Below are 17,598 nucleotides of genomic sequence, written 5' to 3'. Positions count from 1 at the left end.
AGATAACGTATGCTGTTCCTATTCACCACATTACTCTCTCTTGTCCCCCTCTTCTCAACTTGTCCCCACCCCCTACATTTCCACGCCTTTTTTTTTTTTTTTGACGCAGTGGGTTTCACTGGGAAGGCTCAGAGGAGTATGGGTGAAGGTTTGTCTACAGGACCATGCACACCCCACCAATGTCTACACCACTGAGGAAAACATCAACTGCATGTAACTGCAGATAAACCTCACGGGGAGCTGCAGCCTCATGAGACCCTCCCCTTCCTCAACGAAGGCTAACAAGCTACATCTTGTACAGGAGAAGTTACTTTTCTTTTTTAATTATGGAAAAAGAGCATACTTTAAAAAAAGTTTTATTAATACTTTGTGAATTTCACACCACGTACCCGAATCCCACTAGTCTCTCTGTCCCTGCATACCTCTGCCTTAGCAACCTCTCCCACACAAGAAAATAAGCAAGCAAACAAACAAACGAACCAAAGTCTCACCTTGGAAGCTGCAGTGTCCCCGTGTGTCACACAGTGTACCCTTTTGCCCAAATAGCTTTTCTTGAGAATGCTCATCGCAGTGAGTCATTGGTCTGGTTCTAGGCCTCTGGTTTCTGCTACACCATCACTACTGGATCCTTATAGGACCCCTCTTGTATATCCTGTTATGGAGATCCCGCAGCTTTGGTTCTGGGGCCCAGCCCCTCACGTGCTCCAGCAGTTCCCAGCAGGGTAGATGTCGGAGTGGACAGATTCAAAGCCCTGGATCTGGGCCCATGTGGTAGCTGAGTTAGTCAGTCTGACAGCTCTCTGGTGCTCACACCACCAACTCTCTGGGGCTGCCCCGGTGAGGAACAGGGCCAGCTCTCCCACTCTCATACCCTTGGGCCAGGATCTCCTGGGCCTACACCACCAGGGCCAGCTCTACTGTGCTGCCCAGGAAAGGTGCAGGACCTGTTCTCCCCACTGCTGCAGCTGGCAAGGGGTGGTGCCAGCTCACCTGATCTCATGCCCTTGGGGCCAGCTCTCCCATGCTGCACAGGTGAGGGGCAGGGCCAGGTCTCCTGATCCCACACCCTTGGAGCTACCAAGGCCGGCTCTTCTGTGCTGCCCAGGTGAGATGCAGGCTTCTCTCCTGAGTGCTGCAGCCAGTTTCGGGTGGGACCAGCCCTCCTACTCTCCCACCCTAAGAGTATACCTCTTTTTTTTGTTTGTTTGTTTTTTTGTTCTTTTTTTCGGAGCTGGGGACCGAACCCAGGGCCTTGAGCTTCCTAGGCAAGCGCTGAGTATACCTCTTTTAAGCTATGAGATGTTAACATTGTCTTCCTCAGTCTGTAGCATGATTCATACGTGTTGAAGATGGGTGTTCGATAATACAGCTCTCCTGGTCTTGCTCTTCTGAGAGGCAGAACTGCTCTGTCTCCACCCAGTTCCAGAAAAGTCTTTGAGAATTTTTAAAAGTAGGTTGTGATTTCATAGTTAAGAAGCTAAGGCTTCACCTTGCAAAAGAATGAGCTGCAATAGCCAAACAGTTGCTGCCTACCCCACCCTCGGAAGGCTCTACCACGGCCAGAAGGCCTTACCATATTTGCACTTCTTTGAATATACGTTAGTAACTTGCCCAGCTAACTGTTGCTGACTTGGTTAGATAAAGCAGAATTTTTCCCTTAGTGAAATGTCTCAAAATATTTTCTCAGATAAATGATCTCAAACAAATCCTCAAGTAGTCAAATTCTTAATAGTAAATATACTGTATATCACATGATGATTTGTATATGCTTGGCCCAGGGAGTGACACTATGAGGAGGTATAGCCTTGTTGGAGTAGGTGCGACCTTTTTAGATTAGGTGTATCACTGTGGGCGTGGGCTTCAGTACCACTGGCTGCTTGGAAACCAGTCTCCTAGCAGTCTTCAGATGAAGACATAGAACTCTCAGTTCCTCCTACACCATGCCTGTCTCGATGCTGCCACCTTGATGACTGAACCTCTGAACCTGTTAGCCAGCCCCAATGAAATGCTGTCCTTATAAGAGTTGCCTTGGTTGTGGTGTCTGTTCACAGCTCTAAAGCCCTCACTAAGATACCACACTCTGGCACACATAGTGACCCTCTTATGTATGTGCACACTCGCACACACTAAATTTCTCACTACAGAGAGGAGAGCTCATAATCAGAAGGCAATGCTGGAGTGTTGTTTCTGATGCCTGATTGGAAAAAAAATGTCTCCCCAGACATAAGAAAATAAAATTAATGTTAGAATCTGAGACTCTAGGGAGACTCTGTGGCTCTCAAGCCTGTCCTTGCTTTGTAGATTCTTTGTCCCCACTGACATCCCACCATGTGATCATCTACTCAGGTTTGCATTTCTCAGTGGATGATGGGAAAATGAGTGACCCCAGAGGTCACTTGTCTCCTCCCCCTGGAGACTGTTTTCTTAATCAATGGTGTTAGAGTCTTTAGTTTCACTTAGTGTCAGTTTTGTTGATGGTGGGTTTCAGGAATAGCCACACAACCATACAAACTCTGATCTCAGTTAAGCAAGAATATTTTATCAAACTCACACCCTAGTACTGATCGAGCAGAACCACAAGAAGGAATAACCTAATTGTAGTACCCGTCTGTCCTGAACACAGGCTTTTTATGTGAAACATCAAGTTCCAGAGTTTAAAAGCAAGCAGTGAAGTGGTACAATTTTGCCTAATTAGATAAAGTATTACCAGCTATCCTTTGGGCCGAATGGTCCTAAATTAGGGGGAAGGTGCAGGTAGTGAACTGTGGAGTTCCAGTACACTGAGATAACAGAGTACAAGTGATTCAATCATAAACCTTTTGGCTTATTAGTAGCATTCTTCAGTGTCAGTCATGGATAATTATTTCTGGGAAGTGGAATCTGAGAACCTGAACTTAATTTCACCTTATAAGCAAAATGGAGGCTGAATACAAAATGGATAGAGTTATGTTAAAAAGAGCAGGCCTCAACAGTTGACACTAACACAGTGATACTGCCCATTTCTATGTGGTACTTCTGTGCTTTCATTTTCAGCTTTCTTCATTTCCTGTTTCAGGTGTGTCCATTGTAAGTGGTACTTGAATAGGTGCAAATGTAGATTTTGTTTCCTCAGAAGAAGTACGGGATGAGAGCCAGACCCAAACTGTGTGAATACCTGTCTTGTGCTAAGCCCAGAGTGTTTTCTTCTCTGTTCTATCTCTAGCTCTAGGCCCGGAAACTGCTAGCCTCCAAATAATCTAATCTTCCAAGCTGACTGATTCGATCTGGATTCTCTCAGCTCCTGATTGAATTGTTCTGTTTTGTCTCAAACTAACTCTGCCAATCTGTTCTAATTTTCTGGCTCCTTCTCAATCTCTGGCTCATTCTATTTTCACCTGTAACTTGTCTCTGTAAAACTGTCCCATGCCTTCTCTCCCTCTCCCTGTCTCTCTCCCTCTCTGAATCTCTCTGTGTCTCTCTGTGTCTCTGTCTCTGTCTCTGTCTCTCTCTGTCTCTCTCTCTGTCTCTGTCTCTCTGTCTCTCTGTCTCTCTGTCTCTCTCTCTCTCTCTCTCTCTCTCTCTCTCTCTCTCTCTCTCTCTGCTCTCTAAAGTTGCCTCTCTCCCCTATCTGTTCTTGGAATTGGTTGCATCCTATCTCTAACTCATTCTGTTAAATCTTTCTCTGCTTCATCACCTTGTCTACCCCTCAATTAAACATCACTTTCAAACATAGTTTCTTCCTTCTACAAATCAACCTTATCCTCATGGTTTGGGATTAAAGGTACTTACTAAGGACATGTCTGTGTCCCAGCCAGAGGGATTAAAGGTGTGTGGCATTTCTGTATTCCAGCAGATCGCACAGACCCAGGCCTTTGGATGTGATCCCTCACCAGAACAGCCATGTTGCTGGATTGAAATTCCTCTACAAATAGATTTTTTGCTTTTTAGCTCTACAACACACTTTTCCTTAACTGAATTTACTCTGAGAATTTTATCTGGGGCCTGGAGATATGGCCCAGTAGGTAAAGTGCTAGCCAAGCAATTGTGAAAGGACAGAGTTGAGATCCCTAGGACCCTCTTAGAAGCCAGGCAGTGTGGCAGCTGCCCATAATGCTAGCACTCAGGATTCAGAGAAAAAGGATCCCCAGGTCAAGCACACCAGAATGGATGAGCTCCAGATTTAGTGAACAACTGTGCCTCAATCAATAAACCTGAGTGCATTGAAGACTCCAGCATTAGTCATAGACCTCCACATGTCCACACAGTTATGAACATGCACATACATGTGTACATACACAATACACACATGAAAGAATTGTATCTGTTCATGTTTCTATTATTCATTATAGGGTCATTATTTTTCTTATTCTTCTTTTATCTTTTTCTCTACTTAAAAAAAATCTGATTTTTGTTACCATCATTTTCTTTTCTCTGACACATTAGTTTAGAGAATATGTGAACCATGTCTGTTTAGGCTGGAGAATTTCTCTTGTTTTTTAAATTTTTATTTTATTTAATGTGTTATATGTATGTTTTGTGTGTGTGTGTGTGTGTGTGTGGTGTGTGTGTGTGTGTGTGTGTGTGTGTGTGTGCGTGTGTGTGTGTGTGTGTGTGATACACAGCACATCATGGAGGTCAGACGACAATTTTGGGGACTTGCTTCTCTCCTTCCAAGTTGTGGATCCTAGGGATTAAACTCAGATCATTAGGCTTAGCAGTGGGTGCCTTTACCCACCAAGCCACCTCACTGGCCTTCTGGTAGAAAATCACTGGTCTTTAGATGTGCTGACTGTTGATTTACTGCTTCATCATTTCTTCTTGTACGTCAGACATTCTCCCTGAGATAACATGATATTTCCCTGAATCCTTCAGTATTAGCAGTGGAAACTTCTATTAGCATTATACTGTTCTATATGTCAGGACATGTCTTTATATCCTCTCGACTCCGGGAGTGTTTGGTGACAATACAGTCCCAGATTAATGGCTGCCTTGGCATATTGAAGGTGTTTCCAATATTTTTCCCACTGTTGAACAACCAAATAACTTTCAAATTTTGGCCAGAAATTGACTTATTGTTGTTGTTGTTGTTGTTGTTGTTGTTTGTTTGTTTGTTTGTTTGTTTCTGACTACTTAAAATTTTTTCCGATTTTGGAATAACTACATATTTAAAAGTAGGTTACAGAGCTAGAGAGATGGCTTATATGAGCAAATCCAAATGCCCAGCACTCGTGAAAAGGCCATGAATTATGCCTATGTAGAAATCACACTGTCTGGGAGCTGTATCTAGGAGTTCGAGGAGAGTCAGGCCAGACTAAATTGTGAGCTTCAGAGTCAGTGAAGAGACCCAGTCTCAAGGAAATAAGGCACCCATGGGCTCGCTCACCCTCACACATTTATACACACAGAGGTTACAAGAATATTGCAAGAAGCCCTTTTGGGATTTTCCCAGTTCTTCTATAGGTCACCCATTACTTAGCCTATAGGAAAAGGGGACATGGCTGTTGATATTCGCATATACTGTTCTCTGTCACTGCATCGCATGGGCTGACTCCCTTAAGCACCTCTGACTTCAAGACTCAACTGTGTCATCACCACAAAAAACACTTCACGAAGCTGGCTATAACAGCATCTGAATCCCCACTGTCCCACACTCCTAGCAATTACTAATTTGCCTTACAAAATGTATTTTTGAGCATGTCATATAAGTGGAACTGAGTTACGTTGCCAAATCCAGATGTCGAAACCCTAGCCCCCAATTTGACTTTACGTAATAATTAAAGTTACATGGTGAAACCTCAGGAAGGCTCTCACACACTCACTCTGTGGGGGAGACTCAGTAAGAAGGTAGCTATCTGCAAGACAGGAAGAGCCCTTGCTAGAAATTGTCTCTGCTAAGTCTCGATCTGGGACTTATAGCTTCCAGATTGTGAGAGAATACGTTTGTTATTTAAGCCACTCAGTGTGTGACATCATTTGTGGCTTCCTTAATATGCTAATGCACTGCCAGTGACCTTTGGGGAATGGCTCCCTCCCACCCCAATTCAGCCTAATGTTCACCAAATCTATTCAAACTGTGGAGGGGATGTTTATAATTTGTTCCTTCTTGTTGCTTGCCAAGTCATCCAACCAGCTTTTTAAAGAGCTCCAGTTTGGTCTTGGTGTTCTGGAGATGGTTTTGGTAGGCCTAAGAGGTTTCTTTCTTCTTTTCTTTTCTTTAAGAATTCTTCTTGAGATTTTTCCTGCTTCCCGAATTTCATGAATGCATGAGCCTAGCTGCTGGGGAGATGGCTTAGTGGTTGGTATGTGCTTGATACACAAGTGTGAGGAACACGAGGACCTGAATCTGCAGACCTGGGACCCTCTTAAAACTCAGATCTTGGGGTTGGGGATTTAGCTCAGTGGTAGAGCGCTTGCCTAGGAAGAGCAAGGCCCTGGGTTCGGTCCCCAGCTCCGGAAAAAAAGAAAAAACAAAAAAACTCAGATCTGGCTGTGTGCGACTGTAACCCCAGTATTTCAGGCATGGGGTAATAGCAGCATCTAGGAAGCCTGCCTGCCAGCCAGCTAATCTCTCAAAACACAAACTCCAGGTTCAATGAGAGACCCTGTCTCAAAATATAAGATGGAGAGCAATTGAAGAAGACGCCCAACAGGGATCTCTGGCCTACACACATGCGCACATGCATGCATACACCCACAAACACATATGTATACATACAATATAGAACATCACACACATGGGGGGGTTACTAAGTTATTCTGAGAAGCAATCAATATCCATCACCTGGTATGACCTCTTGTTTGTTTCCTTCTGAAACTGATTAGACAGGCCTATGTAAAGTGTTCCCATCTGTCCTCAATGACTTTTAACTACTGTAATCTTCTTTATATTCTGCTCTGGGTTGTATCCAGATATGTATAAATATCCTCATATTTATATTCTAGTTTATTATTTCAAGTGATTTAATGCATTCACTAAGATTGATATATAGACATATATATGTATATGCATATATATATGTATATTATCAGTTCTCAACTTGTGAGTTTGGACTCCTTTGGCAGGGTATCATATATCCTGAATATGAGATACTTACATTACAATTCATTAGAGCTATGAAATAGTAACAAAATAATTTTTTTTTTTTTGGTTCTTTTTTTCGGAGCTGGGGACCAAACCCAGGGCCTTGCGCTTCCTAGGTAAGCGCTCTACCACTGAGCTAAATCCCCAGCCCCGTAACAAAATAATTTTATGGTTGGGGGTCACTGCAACATGAGGAACTGTATTAAAGGGTTGCGGCATTTAGAAGGTTGAGAACCACTGTTTTACATCAATTATTGCTTTTATAACAACTATTTATTATGGTATAATCACATACCAGAAAGTTAACCCTTTTAAAAGCCCACTCTTAGTAAATTCACAGGTTATGTGTCCATGACCACTATCCATGCCTAGAACACTGTCACAAGTTCAGAAAGAAACTTTGGGGTCATCATGTGTCTCCCTGTTCCTCTGACCCAACGACCCTTGGAAATTATCAACCCTATTTCTATAAGTCTGTCTTTTCTGGACATCTCATGTAGGCAGACATCTCTAGAATACAGCCTTTGGTGTCTGGGGTGATACATTCAAGCTTTCTCCACACCAAATCAGTATTCCAATCCATACTGAGGCAGAATGCCGTCCCATTGGATGTGCCACAATTGACATGACCTTTCTGTTCACCAGTCAGTTGATAGACTCGGGGGACGCTTTTGGTTTTCAGCTGTTATGAATTACGCCGCTGTGAACGTTCGTGTACAAGTTTCTGTGTGAACATATGTTTTCAATTCCCTTGGTTATTTTATATATAGGAGCAGGATTGTTGGATAATATGGTAACTCTATGTTTAATCACTTGGGGGGCTGCCAAATAGTTTTCCAACCCGGCTGCATGATCGAGCATTCCCACCAGCAGTGCGCGAGGGATCCGGTTTCCCTGCATCCTTGCCAGTATTTATCATCTCCATCCTTCGCAGTACAGCTACATCGTAATGGGCGTGGGGTGGGTGTATCTTCAAGTTCCCTAGTGACTAATGATGCTGAGTATCTCTCATGAGGTGATTGGCTACTTCTGTATTTCCTTAACTAAAGCTCTAATCAAATGTTTTATTTTTAAAAGTCTTGTTTTATTTTTAAATTGAGGGAATGGATATATGCATATAAACTCTGCCCATGGAGCCAGAGTATAGATGTTGTAAGCAACTCGATATAGATGTTGGGGAACAAACTTGTTCTCTACAACCGTGGAATCTACTCTTAGCCTCTGCGCTATCTCTCTAATGCCCTCTTACCTTTTTTTTAAATTGACTCATGTGATGGTTACTCTCCCTTGTCAACTTGGTGGATTAAGAGTTACTCTGGAAACATACTTCTGGGTACAACTGTAAGGCTGACTCAAGAAAGGATTAAGTAAGGAGAGACGATCCTCCCAGGATGTGGGCAAGCATATTCCAAAATATTCCAAAGGCTGTCGTCCTAGATTGAGAAAAGGAGAAAGCCAACTGAGCCTCGCCCGTTCACCTCTTCCTGTGTTCTGATTGCAAGTACAGTGTGACCAGCCCTCCCACTGGGATGGCCTGTGTTTCTCTGAACTGTTGGCCAAAGTAAACCATCTTCTTTGACGTTGTTCCACTGGACCACAGCAACAAGAACAGTAACCAGAAGCAATGGCTGCATTGTTGAGTTATAGGAGACTTTGTATAGAGTCTGCACACAAATCCCCTTATCACGTTTATGTTTTGTGTTAATTACCTTTTATATTTATGTGACCAGGCACATGACAGAAGCAACTTAATGGAGGGAGAATTGACTCATGGTTCATGGTTTTTGTGGGGGTTTCAGACTAACATAATGAAGGAGACAAGGCAGCAAGGGCCCATGGTGTCATGGTGATAGGAGTCTGGTACTACTTGTTCACATGCATTCACCAGAATATAGACAGCTCTGGTGAAAACCAGAAGTGGGTAGATATCACCTTTCAAAGATGGTGAACTTAGTGAACTATTTCTACCAGACTGGCCCCACTTCCTCAGGGCTTCTCAGTCTTCAAAACATCGCTGCATGCTGACATTGGGTATTTAAATCAGGATATCCTGGGGGGATAGCTCAGATTAAAACATAAAGATTTAAAATTTATTTATTTTTACCTTTTTGTGTATGTGTGTCCTGTTTGGGCATGTATTGTGTGTTCACATGCCCAGGAGTACACATGTGAATTGTATGTGTGTTTGTACATAAGTGTAAGCCAGAGATCGATTTAGGACATCTTCCTTAATTGTTCTATGCTTTACATATTGTGGTAGGGTCACGCACTTGAACTCAGAGCTCATCGAGTCGGCTTGTCTAGTTTGCTCTGGGGATTCCCTGTCTCTACCTCTCGGGATTGTAGGTGTCTCATTATCTCTGCCTGGCATTTATGTGGATACTGGGGATCTAAACCCCAGATCTCAGGCTCTCATGACAAGTGCTTTGTCTATTGAAAAATCTCCCTGGGCTCCAAAGCTTCCAGTTTTAATGAAGCCTAGTTTATCTACTGTTGAGGGCACGAGGTCCTTGTATACACAGATTAACACCAGAGAAACCAGCAATGTTATACACCCAGGCTTGTCTCTTCAATGAAAGGGATGTATACCTGTTTTCCGCCCAGAAGACTGGAAGGGGGTGTAGTTAATAGCCTGGTGATCTGTGCTATTTGTAGGGCCAGATCACACCTAAACCCCTCCCCAATATTATGTTTATTCCAGAGTCTTTCTCTGTCTACTTTTACCTTTGACATTGGTTTCTCGGTCAATAAGCCCATGTGACTATGTACTGTTCCAGAACTATGTGTTGAAAAGAATATAACTGCTGATTCAGTTATAAACACCAATGGAATTGGGGTGTAACTCAGCAGTACAATGTGTGCTCATGCCCAAATCACTGTATTTAATCCTTGGTCCCTGCCCACCAAAGCAATAAATACAAATGGGTTATTTGTAGATTAAATGTAGTTTAATTTTATTTTCCGTTTCTACTCTTTGTACGACACTGTGTTGTTACTGTACCCCTGCAATGAGATTTGAAATTTGTGAGTCATTTCAAGGATACTTTGACTATTCTGCATATCTTCATCTCTTTGTAAATTTTTGGGTTAATGGGTCATGGTTACTAAGATTTTGATAGGGGTTGTTTTAAATGTGTACACCAGTTAGGAGATCTTTGTATTTTAACAGCAACCTCCCAGTCTATGAACATAGTCTGTCATTCTATTTATTTAGATTTCCTTTAATTTCTTTTAGTGCTCTCCTGCAATTTTCAGTGTTCAGGTCTTGCACTTCTTTTAAAAATGTATTTCTAGGGCTGGTTGTGGTGGTGCATGACTTTACTGCCAACACTCAGAGGCAGAGTCAGGCAGATCTCACTGAGTTCGAGACCAACCAGTTGTACATGGTGAGTTTCAGGCCAGCCAGGGCTATGAAGAAAGACCCTGCCTCAAAAAACAAACAAACACATGCGTCTAGGGTTGAGAATGTAGCTCAGTAGTAGAGCTCTCGCCTATCAAGCATGAGGTCCTGGATTACAGACCAGCACCACAAAAGAAAATATATTTCTAAGCATTTAATTCCTTTTGATCTTATACATGCAAGTTTGTCAAATTTATATTTTTAGCTTATGATTGCTCATGTTGAACATAAATTGATACCAAACTATGCAACTTTGTTATACTTACTAGACCATTATTAGTCTATTATTTCCCCTCCTCTCCCCCCACTGTGTGTGTTCGTGTGTGTGTGTGTGTGTGTGTGTGTGTGTGTGTGTGTGTGTGTGTGTGTGTGTGTTTCTGGGGACTGAACCTAGAGTATAGTGCTAGACAAGAGCTCTGTCCCTGAGTTTTACGCAGCCCTCCTTTTAAGTTTTTATTTTTGAAACATGCTCTCACTAGGTTATCCAAGCCAGTCTTCAATTTATCCTGTACCTAAGACTAATTCTGAACTTAAGATCTTTTGAACTTGAGATCTTCCTGCTGTAGCCTCTTGGTGCTCTCAGGAGACAGACCTCCATTACCAACCTGGTTTGAGTCAGTATAGATAATCTCCTTCTTGCTAACATTTGGTTCATTGCCTTCTGTTCACCTGACATGTTAGTATATGACGGTCCTGTCCTTAAGTTGTTTTTGTTTCTTAAAGGTTGACTCTGATCTTTTCTTCCCTTGCTGCTTTTGGTCCTATTCCTCCCCTTCTTCTCTTTGTCAATCCAGTCATAGTTCCACCAGTTTAAAAAAATATTTTCAGATAGATCAGTAAGACTTCTAGTAGGAACACTCATTCCAAAAGGATGACAAAAATCGAAATATGTTTTAGGTGACAATTTTGGAACAGGCTAGAAGAATATTAACATTAAGTAGAGAGTGGTGGCACCACGGTGGTGGGGGGAATTCCTAACTCCCACCCGACAGAATCAGAACAAGTAATTGTAACTCCACTGTTATTAATGAGATTCAAAGCACAGAGAATCCTGTCGTGAGTCCTTTCGCCTGGCTCTTGAACTATTGTTACATTTCAACATATAAAATAGACTTAGTTCATTCACTCTAGGCTTTCCTTTTGTCCTTCTAGAATTATACATTATACCCCACTCCACAGAGCCAATAATAAATAATAAAGTTTAATATTGTTTTAACTTTACAGTTCTGCTGAGTATTCTAACTAGCGTTTTTGTCTGTAGTCAGTTTGCTTCCTTTTTATTTCTGTATACAGAGTAAGTAAACCCATTTCCTACTTGACAAGTGCATTGAGTGAAATCTATGTGAATGGAATCTGCTATTGTCTAACTCTTACTTTTATTACCTCATTGTTTGCCTCAATACTTGAGAGTTCCCTGAAACCTGACTTCAAGGCATCTTCTTTCATAAAAAGATCTGGCTTGCTTCTGTGGGTGCCTGAGGCTACTTTCAATTTTCAGGCTGGGGTTTTCAAAACCTCCTGGGTAGTTTGAATTCAGGCCAAAACCCATATGTGTAATCCTGTCGAGGATTATATACCAGCTGGGGCTCTACTCCATGGCAGATTTAAGACAGACAAGTTTCCTTGTTGTTTTTTTCTTTGGGGTGAACTCATTTGCAGTCTATCATTCCTTCAAAGATGTGTCCCTTGAGGTCCTCAACTTTATGCAAGGCATATCCTTTTACACTCTGAACTTGAGGCAGGCTTTCGATTTTAGCTTTGTTTGTCATACCCTGCAGTGCCGTCCATCCAGTGAAAACTCAAGCTCAACAAGGTTGACCAGATGCCTCAAAGTTAGAGACAACCCTGAGGCTAACTTTCTTATTTGGATCTCAACTTTTATTCTATTTTTGTCACAGCAACCCTCTTTACTGCCTTGCAAACTCTTTGATGCATTTTTCCAATTGTGTATTTCAAATGTTACTCAGGGTTTCGGTTGTTCTCTGGAGGAGAGGTATTTAAAGTTATAGTCTATGCATGTTCACTCGGAGTAGTTAGATGACGTTATTGTTTAAGGCATCTCTTTAATTTATACTCCTTATTTGTGTGTGTGTGTGTGTGTGTGTGTGTGTGTGTGTGTGTGTGTGTGTGATGTGCATGCTATAACTGTGGAGGTCAAGGGACAACCTTGGGGAGTCAATTTTCTCCTTCCACTGTGTAAATTCTGGGGATTAAACTCAAGTCACTAATGTTGGTAAGCATCTTACCAACTAAGCATCTTTACCCACTAAGCCACCTCACCAGCCACTGTCAACTTTTTGTTTTGTTTTGTTTGAAATATGTTTCTAACCCCACAGTTGTGGTACATGCCTTTGATCCCAGCCCTTGGGAGGCAGAGGCAGGGCAGGAAGATCTCTTGAGAAAGTCTGTCTTGAAAAACGAAAGAGAGAGAGAGAGAGAGAGAGAGAGAGAGAGAGAGAGAGAGAGAGAGACTCAATGTGTAGCCCTGGCTGGCCTACAATGTGCTTTGTAGATGAGGGTAGCCTTGAACTCACAAACATCCTCTTGCCTCTGCCTCCGAGTACTAAGGTTAAAGGTACATATTGCATGCCCAACCCTCACACCTTTTAAAACTGATCATCTGTCTAGTTCTGAAAATTTAGAACTATATTATACTACTATAATTTTTATTTTCCAAAACTGTCTTTGTTTTTTAAATTAATTAATATTTTTTTAAAGAAATGATTTCACTATGTATCCCAGACTGGTCTCAAACTCATGATCCCCTGCCTCAGCCTCCCTACTGCTGCGAAGACAGGCATTGAACTACCATGCCTAGTTAGCAACGTTTGTGATACAGATTTAAAAAAAAATAGAGTTACTGAGTCACATTTCAAGGACCTTCTTTCAGAGAGCTGGAAAGGACACCTCTTCTGAAGGAAGTGCTTGGGACATCAGGACACCCGCTCCTCACCCTCCAGGTTTTTATGGTTTCAGCATCCTGGACACCCGTCACAAGTCAGGAAGAGGGTATAACCAAAGCAGAAAGAAACAGGAAGAGCCAAAGTACCAGGCCAAGCAACCGGAATGGGATGCTGAGCTAAAGAGGAGCAAGTGTACAGTCAGATAAGAGAGAGGGTGAAGGGGAAAAGCCAGCAGAAGCCTCTGCTTGGACTTAATGCCAGAGTGTCATAGTGTAACACAACCAAGGCACCAGTTCCAAACCTCCCTAAGCCTAAGTCTTGCCCGAGCTGCGCCATGTCAGCTCTCATGCTATAGCGTAACACTGTGCTATGGCGTCAGGCTGCGCTATGGCGTCAGGCTGTGTATGTTGCTAGTAGAGCTTGCTTTAGCTTCTTTGATCTGACATTGTCATTCCAGTGTGGTCAGCCTGAATGCTGTAGCTGTGCCACATTGACTCATTTTCAGGCTGCCTTCAAGACAGGGTTTCTCTGTGTATCCCTGGCTATCCTAGAACTCCCTCTGTAGACCAGGCTGGCCTTGACCTCCCAGAAATCCACCTGCCTCTGCCTTCTGGGTGCACCTCCACCACACAGCCCTAGTTGCTTTCTTAACACTAACACATCTGATTCTTTTTCTTTCGACTCATTTATTTTGTTTTATGTCTGCTAGGTCTTAAACCCAGGACAAATGACTAACTAAGGAGCCTACTTAACATATCAAAGTGGACATGACCACCAAGTTCTCCCAGAATCCTTCAGTCCCTACCCATTATAGGACATGGCTGGCATACCCCGTCTACTATCCTAAACATTTCCAGCCCAGGAGCTGGCCTGTCCTTCCCTAAATAATCTAGACATTTTGGTTATTGACCCTTCTGGTTACCTACCCTTTCCCTTAATTCTTTCCTGGATCTTCCTTCCCAACCCCTCTCCTCATATGACCCAGCTCAGGGTCATGTTCACTCTGGACTCTCCAGATGTCTCTGGCTACGTTCACCCTCTTATCTACAATAAACATCCCTAGCCGCTATAACTGCCAGACTACACTAGAAACATGTCACATCCTCCATTTTATTTCTTTTTTCAGTCACCTGGTGCCAAAACCATGGGATTAGCATATACCAGTTCTCTCCTGAGGACCTCTGCCTCTTTGATCCAAGCTGCTGATCTGACTCCCTCTAAGGCATGTCTGGATCGTTTGTTTCTGCTGGCTTCGGCCATCCGTCAAATTTGATCCCAAATTTTAGAGTCCAACTTCTCAGCTACTTCTCTCATGTGCTCTAACCAGTCCTCACCTTGTCTATAACATAAGTGTCTCTCCAATTTCTATTCTACACCCTCCCAAGACACCTGGCTGGCCACCCTCCTGCTACAAAAGCCACACTGCTGTGTGCCAGGAGGCTCCTCCCTCTCCAGTCCTGTAGCTTCTGCTCTCGGCCCCGTCTTGGAACTCGGACAAATTCCCTCCAGTGGAGTTTCCTTTTCAACCCTGTCTCTCTCCTCCTTGGACTATGAACAGCTTGGCCTCAGCACAGATCAATGGCCAAAAATTGGCACACTGATTCCCAAATGCTCACAAGGCATAACAACTTCCACCGCAAAAGCAAATGACCCCCACATCTCTTGGACCTAAATGTGCTCTGCTCTATGCTCTTTGCTTCCCACTCTTAAACATCTTTTGTCTCTATAAACTCTGTCTCAGGATGTGTGAGTTCACTGAATGCAGTTTAGAAAAAAAAATCTATAAAATCCGTAACAAAATTTGGCTTTAAACTTGCAACTAAGGGCCTATAATTAAAAATCTATACATGGGTAATGTTAATTTGCTACAGCATATTTTATGTGATTTAACTCTTACTTAGGATGTGCGTGTAACTTGAATTCAACTCTCATATAAAAAAATAGAACTAAGAAAATAGATGTTTTAAATAACAACCATTTGACTTGCCTCCATCTTGATTGACCTTAGTACAGAAGCAACCTGTGACTGACAGCCATCTTTGCTAAGATTAGAGAGTCCATGTCATGTGCCGCACTTATAAAACGTCTCAGTCCGTGACTCCTGCTCATCACTGTCTCCCGTCTGGATTAAGGCAACTACAGCAGATCTCTAGAATTGAATTGTTATGGATTTTTGTATGATGATAAAATTCTAAGGTTATAATTAAAAATTAAGGTTATAAAGGTCTACTTTTGCTAAAGACTAGCTAAAGCTGACTTAGAGACTACAGATAACTACTATGTCTTTGCCAACTCTTCAACGACAGTCTTCTCAAAAATTTAGATAAGTAACAACATGGGTTTCAAATAAGGTATATTTGAAAAATGTATAAATTCCTAAGATCTACTCAGATTCACGGTATCATTTGTCCAGGGCTTAGTCTTCGTTCACTTTGATGAGCTTTAGCTATTGGATACTAAGTCACACAAAACTCTGTGATATTCTATAACAGTCAGGAATAAAAGAATCAGAAAGTTCCCACTCTCTGTATGGACTGTATTTATGATTTACAAGTATGAATAAGTACCACATGCCTGTTGCCTGCAGAGGTCATGAGATGGGTCAGATCACTGGAACTGGAGTTAAAGAGGCTCTAGTGTATGATAGCTGAGAACTGAGCCAAGGTCCTTCCTCTGCATGATCAACAGCAAGTGCTCTTAACTGCTGCCCCACCCTCTCCCAGTTCCCAACTAATTGGATAGGGGTCTGTCTTAAAAATCGGAGTAGCCATTCTAATATCAAATAAAATCTACTTTTAATCAAAAGTTATCAAAAAAGATAAGGAAGGACACTTTATACTCTCAATTCTGAACATCTATGCTCCAAATACAAGGGCACCCACATTCATAAAAGAAACTTTACTAAAGCTCAAAGCACACATTGCATCTCACACAACAATAGTGGGAGACTTCAACCCTCCACTCTCATCAATGGACAGATCATGAAAACAGAAACTAAATGGAGACGCAGTGAGATTAACAGAACCCATGAACTAAATGGATTTAACAGATATTTACAGAACATTTCATCCTAAAACAAAATAATATACCTTCTCAGCAACTCATGATACATTCTCCAAACTTGACCGTATAATCGGTCACAAAACAGGTCTGCCTCGAGAAATACAAGAAGATTGAAATAATCCCATGCATCCTACCAGATCACCATGGACTAAGGCTGGTCTTCAATAACAGAAAGTCCACATACACATGGAAGTTGAACAATGCTCTACTCAATGATCACTTGGTCAAGGAAGAAATAAAGAAAAAAATAAAGACTTTTTAGAATTTAATGAAAATGAAGACAAACTTAAGGGACACAATGAAAGCAGTGCTAAGAGGAAAACTGATAGCTGTGAGTGCCTCCAAAAGGAAACTAGAGAGAGCATATATTAACACCTTGACAGCATACTTGAAAGCTCTAGAACAAAAAGAAACAAATACACCCAAGAAGAGTAGACAGCAGGAAATAACCAAACTCAGGGCTGAAATCAACCAAGTAGAAACAAAAAGGACTGTACAGAAAATCAACAAACCAGGAGCTGGGTCTTTGAGAAAATCAACAAGATAGATAAACCCTTAGCCAGACTAACCAAAGGACACAGACAGTGTATCCAAATTAACAAATTCAGAAATGAAAAGGGAGACATAACAAAGGAAACCAAGGAAATTAAAAAATCATCAGATCCTACTACAAAAGCCTATATTCAACAAAACTGAAAAATCTGGATGAAATGGACAATTTTCAAGACAGATACCAGGTCCCAAAGTTAAATCAGGATCAGATAAACAATCTAAACAGTCCCATAACCATAAAGAAATAGAAGCAGTCATTAAAGTCTCCCAACCAAAAAAAGGCCAGGACCAGATGGGTTTAGTGAAGAATTCTCTCAGACATTCAAGGAAGACCTCATACCAATACTATCCAAACTATTCCACAAAATTGAAACAGATGGATCACTACCGAATTCCTTCTATGAAGCCACAATTATGCTTATACCTAAAACTCACTAAGACCCAACAAAGAGAACTTCAGACCAATTTCCCTTATGAATATCCATGCAAAAATACTCAATACAATTCTCGTAAACTGAATCCAAGAACACATCAAAATGATCACCCATCATGATCAAGAAGGCTTTATCTGGGATATGCAGGGATGGTTCAATATACTTGAAACCATCAATGTAATCCAC

General features: G+C 41.9%; 1 protein-coding gene across 2 annotated transcripts in view; it reads left to right on the top strand.

The window, feature by feature from the left end:
• Positions 1-17,598, top strand: part of Ino80c (INO80 complex subunit C) — a 98,948-nt gene that overhangs the window by 1,096 nt on the left and 80,254 nt on the right. The window lies entirely within an intron of this gene.

The sequence above is a fragment of the Rattus norvegicus genome, chromosome 18 (assembly GCF_036323735.1).
Source record: "Rattus norvegicus strain BN/NHsdMcwi chromosome 18, GRCr8, whole genome shotgun sequence".
NCBI classification, from domain to species: domain Eukaryota; kingdom Metazoa; phylum Chordata; class Mammalia; order Rodentia; family Muridae; genus Rattus; species Rattus norvegicus.
This window is presented reverse-complemented; position numbering and strand designations above follow the sequence as displayed.